Genomic DNA, 13,060 nt, shown 5'->3' on the forward strand with positions numbered 1-13,060 from the left:
TAAATATTTAAGCATGTGAAATGCGATGCTATTATACTTGATGAGGACTTATATACATATATGTTTTGTTCTCCTATGTTAAACCTCTATAGTTCAGAGGTAGATTCCAAGCCAGATATTTTGTGGCAGTATATTTTTTTCATATATACAATTCTCTTCAATTCGTTCTTTTCTCTTCTTTTCATTTCATGTAAGCTGAGAAGAATAACCCTTCCAGAAGGGGAGGTATTGCCGAATGACTATCTATCTGTGTGATAGAAGCCGAGTAGGATACCATCTATTGTTTAATTGCTTGTCAAGTACTAAAGGCTGGCCACCTTCTGTACTAACTATGCAATGTAACAAGTGTTCATGATCATAGTGATCTCTCAATAAATTCTTTAACTTCTATATGAAGGACCAAGCTTTCGAAGATGGAGGCAGCTAGAGAGGAAGTGGTACCAAGTATGGTGGTATTCTGATTCTAACGCGTTCGTGATACTAAGGTTGACGCGATTATTAAAAGGTTATGAATTCTAACGAGCAAAGGTGTAACCAGTATAATATTAGGAACGGAAGGTAGTAGCGATTATGAACTGGAAAAGAATGAGTATTGAGAAGCAAAAGCTCTAATGCTAAAAGCTATAATGAGAGTCTGTGCAATAGACTTGAAAGAATTTGGAATGATCACTTAACGCGGATTAAGTTATCTCACGATAATCGATCGTATGTCAGTATCAAGGTATCGCCTTATGAGATCCTTGAGGGAAGACAATGTCGATCTCCCTTATGTTAGGATGAAGTTGTAAAGCGCAAGATGCTCGGACCCGCAGTAGTCCAAAGGACCAAGGATATAATAGATCTAATCAGAGGACGACTGGTAGTAGCCCAAGATGGACATAAAAAGTATGTTGATTTGACATGAAAGGACAAAGAATAGGAAATAGGGAACCTTGTATTGTTAAAAGTATTCCCTTAAAAAGGAATTGATGAGGGTTGGAAAGAAAGGAAAGTTTAAGTCCACGAATTGTTGGACCCTTGGATATATTAAGACGTATTGGGAAGATAGCATATGAGCTAGCCCTACCCCCCCCCCCCCCCGAGCATGTAGCAAGTCATAACGTGTTTCACGTATCAATGTTAAGGAAGTGTAATTCGGATGCCAGATAAATAGGGGCATATGAGCGCATAGACATGCAACCAGACGTAACCTATATGGAGCAACCAGAAAGGGTTATAGACTGAAAAAAAGGGACAAGTGCTTAGGAGAAGGGTTATCAAACTATTCAGAGTTTGATGGAAGAACTACAATGTGGGAAAAATTACTTGAGAGTTAGAAAGTGCAATGCTAAGAAAGTATCCCTATTCATTTTCTATCTGATTCCGGGACGGAATCCTTTTAAGGAGGGGAGACTGTAATAACCCAAAATTTTGGAATTTTTGAAACCCTTATGAATAGTGCTTTTTGCTGATTATGCTGAATAAGAAAACTTTTCATGCCACACTATGTAGGGGTTCTTTTATTGATCTTCTGGGATATTATTAGTACTCTATGTGGTATATAAGTGTATGTAAAGATCGTCAGAATCCAAATCCGAACACTTTGATTTTTTCCCGGAAATCTACCAGATACAGAAATAATTGAGTATAAGGTAACAGAATAAAAAGGATTTAAATTCAAGGATTATAAGAGAGGATCATAAAAGGAATATAATGTATTGAGAAAGGTTAAGGAAACCTAAGTAATAAGATCCCGGGTATGATCCCTCAAACGATAAACGAAAACGAAAGTTAAGAGAACCGTATAACAGATCAGCGGTCATTAGCCAAATAATTAAAATCTAATTAAAGAGATTAGTGGGGATGATGTCATCAAACTAATAAGAAGAGGACAAAGGTGGGAGGGTGACATTACATGGTGACATAAGCATGACCAAGCAAAGTGTGTTGTTGGTTGAATTAGAACCACACAAAATTTACCATGGTAAAAGGTAATAAAACAAAAAAAAACAAATCAAATTGTCAACCAACCAAGCCAAAACATTTCATTTTCACCAAAAACACAAATTTATTTCATCTTCTTCATCAAAGCTCTCGGCTTTTCTTCTTTTCCAAAGAACGAAAAATCAAAATCCTAGTTCCAAGCTTTGTTAATTAGCAAGGTAATTATCTAAGACTCCTTATGCCTAGATATAGCTATCCTACAAGTTTGAGCTCCTAAATCATTCACAATCTCTTCCTAAAAATCATGTAAGAAGATGGTGAATAGTGTTTTTCAAGAACTAAAATTTTTGTTCTTGAGTTTTTGTTTAGATTAAGCTTGGATAAGGACTTTTAAGGGTGATTCCAAGCTAATTACTTGATTCTCCACTCTCCAAGGAAGGTATAACCCCTCCAAACCCTAACTTTATTTGAGTAATTAGGTTTAGTTTTGTTGTTATAATTCATGAGAGGCTTGTTTGTTGTGAATGTAGAGATTAGTTGGTTTTGTGAAGTTTTGGAGTGGTAATTCTTGGATTGTTGATTAATGAACTTAAGTGTAGTTTAAATTCATGTTTAAGAATAGTATAAATTGATAATGTGGAGTTGTTGGGGCTGTTATGATGAAGTATGGATGGAGTTTTGGTTGGGATGTTGATTGTGAGTTGATTGTGAGATGATTTGGAGTGGTTTAAATTTGGGTAATTGCGTAAACATAGCCGTCGTAATGTCCGAGTTACTTTAGACTGTTTTTGTTCTTAACATTAGGACCCGTGAACTCACTGCTAGGTTTTTACCATTGCCATGATTAGATAGTTCATGTTACGAGCATCGTTTTGATATGTGGTTCGTTTGAATCCGATGTACGGTTTAGGAGAAACGACCGTTTTAAGTAACGGCGTTTCACGAACGAACCATTATCCCTCGCCTTACTTTGAAACTTTGGTTAAGGACCTTAAATGACTAATTGGGGTATGAAACATTTATTTAAAGTGTATTAGGCAGTTGGTAAGGTACTCGCGAAAGAATCACCTTAAAACCCTTAATGGTTAATTTATTAAAAATGGTGGAGCCGAGGGTACTCGAGCGACTTAAGTGAATCGTTAAGCGCTAAAGCGAACGTTAGGACTCTAAATGGTTAAAGTCTAGTTTCTTAAGCGACCGTGGTTTAATTCCGGCTTATGTTGTTGTTCATAGGTTACCGGACCCACTCTAAGCTTAAGTCTAATCCGGGAACACTCAGGCAAGTTTTTTTATCCGTTATACTGTTGTTGTGATGTATACATTTGTACATGCATTATCTTGTGATAGATGCCTAATGGTTATTTAGCAAATTCTTGCGATATATTGTAGCATGTGATATGGTATATATGCATGCCTGTTTCGTAATCTTGATACATATATCTGTTGATTCAGTTGATAATACCTATGCTAGAGATAAGCGGTATTTGCATATACCCTTAGTATATGGGACCCAAAGGTAAATATTTTTCTAAAACCGGGAGTCGAGGCTCCCGAGTATAATATATATATATATATTTATATATATATATATGAATAATTTTCAAAACTATGAATCGAATAAGGTTTATTCGATAACTTTATTTTATTAATGAATATTATTTTGAATATTCATTCGAGGGCTTATGACCCCGTTTATTTTATTAATGAATATTATTTTAAATATTCATTCGAGGGCTTATGACTCCGCTTAATTTATTAATGAATATTATTATTTGAATATTCATTCGAGGACTTATGACTCCGATTATTTACTAAATATTATTCTTAATTTTATTAAAGAATAATGTGTCGATAATCAAACTTACTTTTGATTATTCAAATAAAGATAGTACTTTCGTATAAGTATATCTTTGGTCATTTAATATTCATTGCAAGTATAAGTTTTTAAAACTTCTACTTCAATTATTTTTATAAAGATTATTCTTTATGAGAATATTATTTAAATAATAATATTCGGATATTTTCTAATAAATTGGGACTGATTTATTTCATTAAATTAGCATTACTCCAAACATTCTTAAAAATGTTTTCGAGTCTTCAAAATGATTTTTAAAGGTTAGGGCGGATCCCAAAAAAACTCATATTTATATTTAAGATCCTCCTTTTGAAGGGGATTTAAATACTCGCTCAAAACCTGAGGGATCCGGCTCTGTGGTGTGTTTCATATTCGCAACAAGGTTACTATCTTGATAAAAGAGTTTTTGATTACTTACCCAATGCTCGGGAAGTAAAATTCTTGGAACAAGTTAATCCATTAATAGGCATCGCCTGGGAAATATTGGTGAGTTTTCCTTTCCAACTAGATACGACTTCTTGGTGGAGCCGTATCAACAAGTTTCTACTTGGGGAAAGGGGGGATGAGCTTTACGTTTCAGAGTCATGGATTTCATCTGAACTAGGAGTGGCGTAAGTGGTCGAGTGGCGTCGGCCCAACCTTATTATATTGGCCCAAAATGGCCTGGAAGTTCCGCTAAGACGGTCCATTCCTTTGGAGTCCAGTGTTCGGTTGACAAGTAAATCCGACAGGTTCTCCTCTACATGTAGAAACTGGTGGGGTTGCACTACTACGACTGATCATCATAAGTGGTCTTCCTGGAGCGGCAAACTCCCGTAATGAGTTCATCATCCAGTTGGATATTTCTGCAACACTACCCAGAGCACTTCGATAGAAAGGCTACGGCTAGGCGATTGTTGAGTGTTGGCAGGGTCGAGTTTTCAAAATGATGTTTGCATCAAATGAAGTATCTAGTAACTTCATTTTATTTTGATGATATTTTAAAGATTGATTCTATACAAGTTTTGTCTTGTAGCTTAATCTATGGAATGACTATTTATACATTGAACGGTGGTAGTTCAAGTAGTATTCGGAAAAGATATAAGTATATTGGAGTATCTTGTAACTTCATCTTTTAAACTTATATCTAGTTAATGATTATCTTATGCATGATAAAGGTTTTCAGAAAAACGTTGAGGCAAGGTTAGATATATGAGATCACCTTGCAACGATATTTTTATACAGTTATAAACTGGAACTCTGTGTATATTATACATGTCAGAGGATTTCAAAGATTGTGAAAAGTATATATGTATATATATACTGAATATTTTGCGACTTGGTCGCGTTAAGATATCAGCTTGGTTCATTTCTTCTTGACCAAGACTTTCATGAGTAGTATGAGAATGCTCATATATTGTTCATTATTATACATATTATTTCGGTGGGCTTGTTGATCACCCTTGCTTTCTTCTTTCATCACACGACATCAGATAGACAAGATGAACATGACCAAGCTCCCAATTCGCGAGCGGATAGGAAACGTTCCGCAGTTTCCTATAGGCGTTGATGTCGCTGTAGCTGAGGTAGGAACTACCAATAGGCTAGGCTTTCAACTTTTGATGTACCAGACTTATGTATCTTTATCAATTGTAATAATGGCAAAGAAATGTAAATTTATTCAGAAACCCTTTTAAGGTGTATTGGCATATAATTTTGGAATAAAATGACTCGTGTTATTTTTGGATATTCATCTCTGAGATTATAACTTGTGGTGTGTGTGTTTATTATGGGGTCACAGTACAGAGTAGTTGATTGTTTATTAAGATTGGGTGTTATTAAGGGAAATGGAACTCGTGACAACTCGAATCCCCGACCCCGGATTTGGGGGTGTTACAATATAAATTAATATTTACAACTCCATCATCATTTGTTGTTGATACCAATATGGATAAAAAGTGTCTACAGACCTGAAAAATTATTCCAAATGATCCTTGTCCTACGACAAGCTTATCCATATAACTTATGGTCTGCAGTACAAATCAATACATCACAATGCTATCCAATATTATTAGAACTATATGAAAAACAAAACCGTACATGACATAGTATACCTTCTTTGGCTGGCTATTTATACCACCAAAATTATTTATAAAATAATTACTCATGTAGACAGATCAAGACTATATATACACTTGCTTCCAGAATCATCAACAAGACTGTTACCCTTAAAATTGTTTAACTATATGCTTTAAAAAGCAGAAGTCCATTAACATGACCATTATCAGTTCCCCAAAGCAAACAGATAAATTCAATAAACATCACATAATATCAGAACATGTTCCCAGCAAATAATTATTAAATAAAGATTTCTAAAACAGGAACATTCTAAAAAAGTACTTGAGCCACCATCAATGAAGAAGTTAAACCAACATCAATGCCATTTTTAAAATAGCATCAACGACATTGTGTGAGTGTGAATTAACAATGTTAAACTGATGAAAACTCCAGTATAAGAAAAATAGCGTAAATTAAGATATATGTTTAAAAAACATGTATGGTAGAATAAAAATTAAACCCCTAAAATATTAAGGTTAACCTAAGTCGCATTATCTAAACTACTATTAGTGTCGTATTTCCATCTTATCAGTTCAAATCTTATACCTTCACAATAACTAGATTGTCCTTGCTTAATAAGTTGACTGGTAGAAATGTTTTTAGTTAGACTTAGTGCATCCTTTTGAGTCACAGATCATTTTAGTAACCAAAGATAATCATGCCAAAGTGAAGGCATCATCAATTACACAGTTATTCCAAGGTCATATGTCTTAAGATTATGTTGAGTTGTAGACTTCTGGGCTTGTCACAGAAGGGCATACAAGTACAAACTAATATGGAACATATTGCTCATCCCTAAATTTTTTATACGCTGTACCATTTGGTTTGACCATTTTCTATATATAATAATAAATAACTGGTAGCCCCGAGGGGAGGACTGGTTTGTGCTGGTTTTCGCTTTCTTTATATTTTTTTGTGACTAGAAATGGTTTCGCATTTCATATCTCAGACCTCTAGTTAACAAAATTTTTGGAATTTGATAAATAGATGAACCAGCCTTTCCCATCTGATACAGAGTGGCCTGAATCAGTAGAAATATTAAAATGGATAACATCATTCTTTTGAAGAGCAACAAAAGCCTAACTTGTTAAATGTAAAACTTTAAGTCAATAACTTGAAAAAATACCTCCATGAAGCAGATACCTTTGTTGCAACCTGAAGAGCCTACGTTAGTCTAATGAAATATTCATGTTTAAAATCTTCCAAAAAGTACAATATAAGAGAATAATATGAAATCTCTTGATGCAAGTAAGGCTTATGTTATATTTGAAACAAAATCAATTTTATTAAATATTGTCTAAGTTTGCTTATATAAAAGAATGATTTCTCATGTAGTAGTTATAACGTTGTAATATATTGAAAAGTTGATGGGTTTGTTTAGATAAAGGTGAAATTGAAGAGCATAACAAAACTAATATTGTCATCAAGAAAAGAATGAGATCACCGAGAATGATAATTAAAGTTTTTGGCAGTAACCAACCTCCAGAACTTTTTTTCATATTTAACTGGACAGGAAACCACAAAAACATATTTAATGAGGAAAAACGTCGGACTAAGATATACTTGCCTCAACACACACATACAAAAATATACCTACCAGGGCCATTTGATCTTTGTCAATTTGAAAAAGAGGGCCATGAATTATTTTGTAACATCCTTCTAAATACTACTCCCTCCATCCCTTTCAATTGTTTACATTTTTTAGAGAGTGTCTGACACGCATTTTAAGGTGCATATAAATTATAGTTCTGTAAATCTTTTTTACAAATTTATTTTTTTGAAAAAAAATTAAAACATTCAACTTTTATTCAAAAAAAGAAAATTGTAAAAATAAGTTACATAGCTATACTTTTTATGCACCTTAAAATGCGTTCCGGACACTTCCCCAAAAATATAAACAATTGGAAGGGAATGAGGGAGTAGTTGTTTATTCTTCAATAACTTTATCATAGCAGGATAAGGTATAACATATAAAATAAAACACAATATAGGCATAAAATATACAAATTAAACAACATATCAAAAAGACAAGATATATAACTACCTTAAATTTGAAGCCTAAAATCTAAACTCGATTGAACTCAGATGAAGCCCTAAATTAAAACCCTAATTTCAAAATCAAACCCAACTGAAGCTTCAAAGTGAAACCCTAGTTTCAATATCAACCTTGAGTTGAAGCCTTAATAAATTACACAAATAGTGAAAAATCAAATTAAAAGTCCAAATCTATGTGTGTAAATAGAGTATATGTAATAAATATAAAGAAGAGTTTATTGTGAATAGTTTTAGAGAAGGGAGAAAAGAAGGTGGGTCTGAGTATGACCAGAGAGATGAGAGTAAATGGGGAGAGCTTAGACCATCCCCAATGGTGGTGGACATTTCCTTATTTCAGTGGGGCTTGATTTTTACCACCTCACCTCAAATTGTCCGGCACATGAAAGTGTTCAAACCTATACAATGGTCAAGCCCATTTACTTTTGTTTGTGGGACCTCATTTCATTTGTTTTTATTAGATTATATTATAAAGTTAGACTAAAGTTAGATTAAAGTTAGATTAAAGAATTAAAAAGCAACTTCAATTTTCAGAAGTGGGCATGGACAAGTTGGTGTCCATGGCCCATTTTTTGGTTCAACCTCCAATGCAAAAAATGTATAATTTGGCGGCCTGTTTACACTTTACGTGTCCCAAGACACCAACTGTCCATCCATTGTGGATGGTCTTATGGAGAGAAGAGAATGAGATTGTGTGCAGCAGAGAGAAAAGGTGGGTTTAAGAGAGAGAGAAATAGAGAGGGATGGATAAGTTGTTTTCTGTTCAGGAGATGAAGTGTGAGGGGCGGGCTGTTTGTTTAGTAAAAAATTGGGAAAGGGCGGCATTTTTGCCGCTCATTCAATTTTCATAGGCATTTTCACGGGCCTGTACAATTTTGGTATATTCACCTCAAAATACGATATAATAATTTTGATTAATTTATCAATATTTTCGTATATTATTAAAATTTTAAAATTATTTATTAATTTCGTAAAATTAAGTTTTAACTGTTTTGTCCGATTTGACTATTATAAAAAAAAGTTTTAACTATTTTGACTATCAATATTTTTTTAAGTAAAAATATAATATTTACTTTAAATATTAAGTAATTATTTAACTAATTATAAATCAAATAATTTATCATCTTTAGTATGTTATAAATATTATAGAATATTTTCTGGAATTATAAAATTAAGTTTTGACCGTTTTGACTATTTTGACCTCACATATGGTGCCACGTCAGCACTCGTTGGACTCATAGGTTCCATTTCAGCACATGTGGGCCCCACAGGTGACACATAAGCACAATAGTCCCCATGGATGGATCTCATAAGTGCCATGTTAGGTCGTGGGCCCCACACAGATGGCCCCCCGTGCCACGTCAGTAAAAATATTTTTTAATATAAAAATATGGCAACATTCTCTCAGTGCTACAATAACATAACCACATTTTGAACCTTTAACAACAGAGTTTTGATGTCTAAGGCAACACAAAAATGATAATGTTGAATTAACCAAATTAAGGATGGCAAATCCAACAAAACCAATAGCAACATCAACTTTAAATGTGGTAGTAGGCCGTTTATGGTGTAGTGAATTTCTTATTTCTAGCATGCAAATCAATTCGTTAGGAATTAACATTCCTCTATACGATATCACTACACTCGAATCAACATCACAAATTAATCGGCAAAGCAAACTTAAGGGATCATGATATAATGTAAATACAACTATATGCAACATACTATCATGATAACAAATATGCAAAACAACAACAAAAATAAATAACTACATGAAAAATATTCAAACTATATGAAAATCAAACTATCATGAATATGCATCTAAATGGACTCACACATAAATATTCCTTAACTACCACCCCGAAATTTAAAATTTTCACTGTCCTCGGTGAAGGTAATAGTAAGGAATCAAGGCATACCTATTTGATATCAGGATGGTCATTACCCTCCGTGGGTGGAGTGTCAAGAGGCGGGTACACAGAATCCTCTCCAAAAATTGGCCATAGAATATCTACCGCCGTGGCTCTAAAAGCTGTACCCAATGCCTGGGTAAGATCCTGTGCAAACCTGCTATGGATGTCATACATCACATCCATCCGCCTCGTCAAGCGCCTATACTGCGCCGAGCCCAATCCAACACTATCCACTACCTCCTGCTGCTGCGAAGAACTGGCCTCACCCATCTGATACCTCCACACTGCATGCGTGCCTGAGTCAAACCACCAGCATATGTCTGATCGACTGGCTGACCCTCGGCAAATAATCATAGGTGTACCCAAGTCCTTTCTCATCAGCCTTCCCACCAAACCACTACTGCATCACTGCGATCGTAGAATTATCGATGTGGGCGCTCGGTAACATAAGCTGCTCGTGTGCAGGCCAATGAACTCCCATCGCAACACAAAGCTTGGTCACAATCGAAGCATAAGGGATAGACCCCGTAATGCTTCCACGCAAAAACCTCAAAATACCCTGATAAATAATGGAACCGAGATCCACATAATCTCCCTGCAAAATCCCCCACAATAACTTTGCACGATCCACAGTCATATCATGCACATGAGAAGAACGCATGATTTTTGCACAAATAAAAGAATTCCAAGCACGAGCAAACCTGTTCATGCATGAGGCAGGGAAATTAGCATACTCATTTGATCCCCTCTTGAACTTCCAATGTGTGTTCGGGACACACACCGTAGCCACAATCAAATCCAAATCAAAATTATCCCCAGTCTTATTAACCCACTCCTCCTGAGTAGCTGTCTCTTGGGCTGGTTGATCACCCTCCGAATAGCCTCCGGAGTATAGTCCACTGTCAACCCATGAACCACCGAGTACCCATTCTTATCCGCTTTCGCATTCGCATACAACTCACGAACGACACTCATAAGCACAACTGCGGGTTCCTCACAAAACGAAACGCATCCCATCTCTAAAATCATCTCAAGAAGCTTACCATCCTTACCTGAAGGTAGAAAACCCCTCTCCTTCGCTATCGGCTTTGATAACAGCCTTGTGTACTCCGCTTCAGCTTCAGGCGTAACAAACCTAGGCCTCGTACCACCAACACTCGAAGAATCGGTAGTGGCGGGGTTAGTGTTGCTGTTAACTTGAGTGCGGGCTCTCATGGGTGACATTGGAATTGAACAAGTAAGATAAGAGATGTGTGTAGAGCGATTTAGGGTTTGAGAGAATAAAAGTATGGTGGGATATAATTGTGGGATAGTGGGGATAATGGGCAGTGTTTAGAATTGATTAGGAGAAGGAATTAGGGTAGTGGAAGGAGGGAAATTTGGCTGGTGTCTTGTTTTTATTTCAAATTTTTGATTTTCTGTTTTTTTTTCTTCTTCAGGGGGTCAGCGCGGCCGCCCCGCCTGGGAGCACGGGCGCGTCGTGTGTCTATAGCTCCTGCGCGGCTGCCCCATTTCCCAGCGTGGGCGCTCCGTGCTTCTGTTCTTTTAGTGCGGCCGCCCCGCTTTCCAGCGCGGGCGCGTCGTGCTTCTGTAAAAAGTACCCTATTTTTTTTTCTGTTTTTCTGATTTTTTTTTGTGTTTTCTTTTATTTTTTCTTCCTTCTATCTTCTTTTCTTCGTACTAATATACAACAAGCTTGGGTTGCCTCCCAAGAAGCGCTTGGTTTATGTCGCTAGCTTGACATAGAATTCCAAAATCAAGTTGATAATAAAACGGCCCTAACCACTTCACGATTTGCCGTATCTCCATAGTAATCCTTCAAAGGATGTCCATTCACCTTGAATGCCTGGCTTAGATCATTCTCAAAAATCTCCACCGCTCCATGTGGAAACACAGTTTTGACAACAAATGGCCCTGACCATCTCGACTTCAATTTTCCAGGAAAAAGACGGAGACGAGAGTTGAACAAAAGAACTTGTTGCCTCAACATAAATGATTTGAGCACTAGACCACTATCGTGCCACCTCTTGACTTTCTCCTTATATATTTTGTTATTCTCATACTCTTGAAGACAAAACTCGTCAAGTTCATTTAATTGAAACATCCTTTTCTTACCAGCTGCATCCATATCAAGGTTCAGTTTCTTCAAAGGCCAATACGCCTTGTGCTCTAGCTCCACATGCAAATGACATCCTTTACCATAAACCAATTAAAACGGTGACATGCCTAGCGGAGTCTTGAATGCTGTTCGATAAGCCCAAACAGCTTCATCTAGCTTCAAATACCAATCCTTTCTCGATGGACAAACAACTTTCTCCAGAATACGCTTGATCTCTCTGTTAGATACCTCATCTTAACCATTAGTCTGAGGATGGTAGGCTATAGTAATGCAATGATTCACATTATATCTTTGCATCATAGCAGTGAACTTGCGATTGCAGAAATGCGATCCCTCATCACTGATTATAACTCTTGGAGTCCCAAATCTTGTGAATATCTGCTTGTGAAGAAAGTTAAGCACTACCTTAGCATCATTCATCGGAAAACCTTAACTGCCACCCATTTTGAGAAATAATCTACTGCCAACAAGATATACTGATTGTTGCACGATGAGACAAATGGCCCCATGAAGTCAATTCCCCAAACATCGAAGACCTTAACCTCGAGAATCACATTAAGAAGTATCTCGTCCCTCTTGGAAATATTACCAACATGCTGGCAGCGATCATACTTCAAAACGAACTGATGCACATCTTTAAACAATGTAGGCCAGAAGAATCCTGCTTGAAGGATACGAGCTGCTTTCTTTTCTCCACCATAGTGGCCTCCATAAATAGTTGAATGGTAGTCTCGCAAGATACCCTCCGTCTCACTGTACAGAATACATCTCCTGATAATTTGGTCAGCTCCATTCCGAAATAAAAATAGCTCATCCCATATGTACCACTTCACCTTATTAAGAAACTTCTTCTTTAAGCAGAAGTTAATTCCGGGAGCATAATGTTGCTCACAAGATAGTTCACAATATCTTCGAAACACGGTTCTTCTTCTTGCACCCCAAACAACTGCTCATTGGGAAAAGACTCATTTATCAATGACTTATCATGTGAAGCTATACTTGGCTCTTCTAAATGAGAGAGATGATCAACAACTTGATTCTCCGTACCTTTCCTATCCTTGATCTCCATCTCAAACTCCTGAAGTAAAAGAACCCATCGAA

The sequence above is a fragment of the Apium graveolens genome, chromosome 5 (assembly GCF_009905375.1).
Source record: "Apium graveolens cultivar Ventura chromosome 5, ASM990537v1, whole genome shotgun sequence".
NCBI classification, from domain to species: domain Eukaryota; kingdom Viridiplantae; phylum Streptophyta; class Magnoliopsida; order Apiales; family Apiaceae; genus Apium; species Apium graveolens.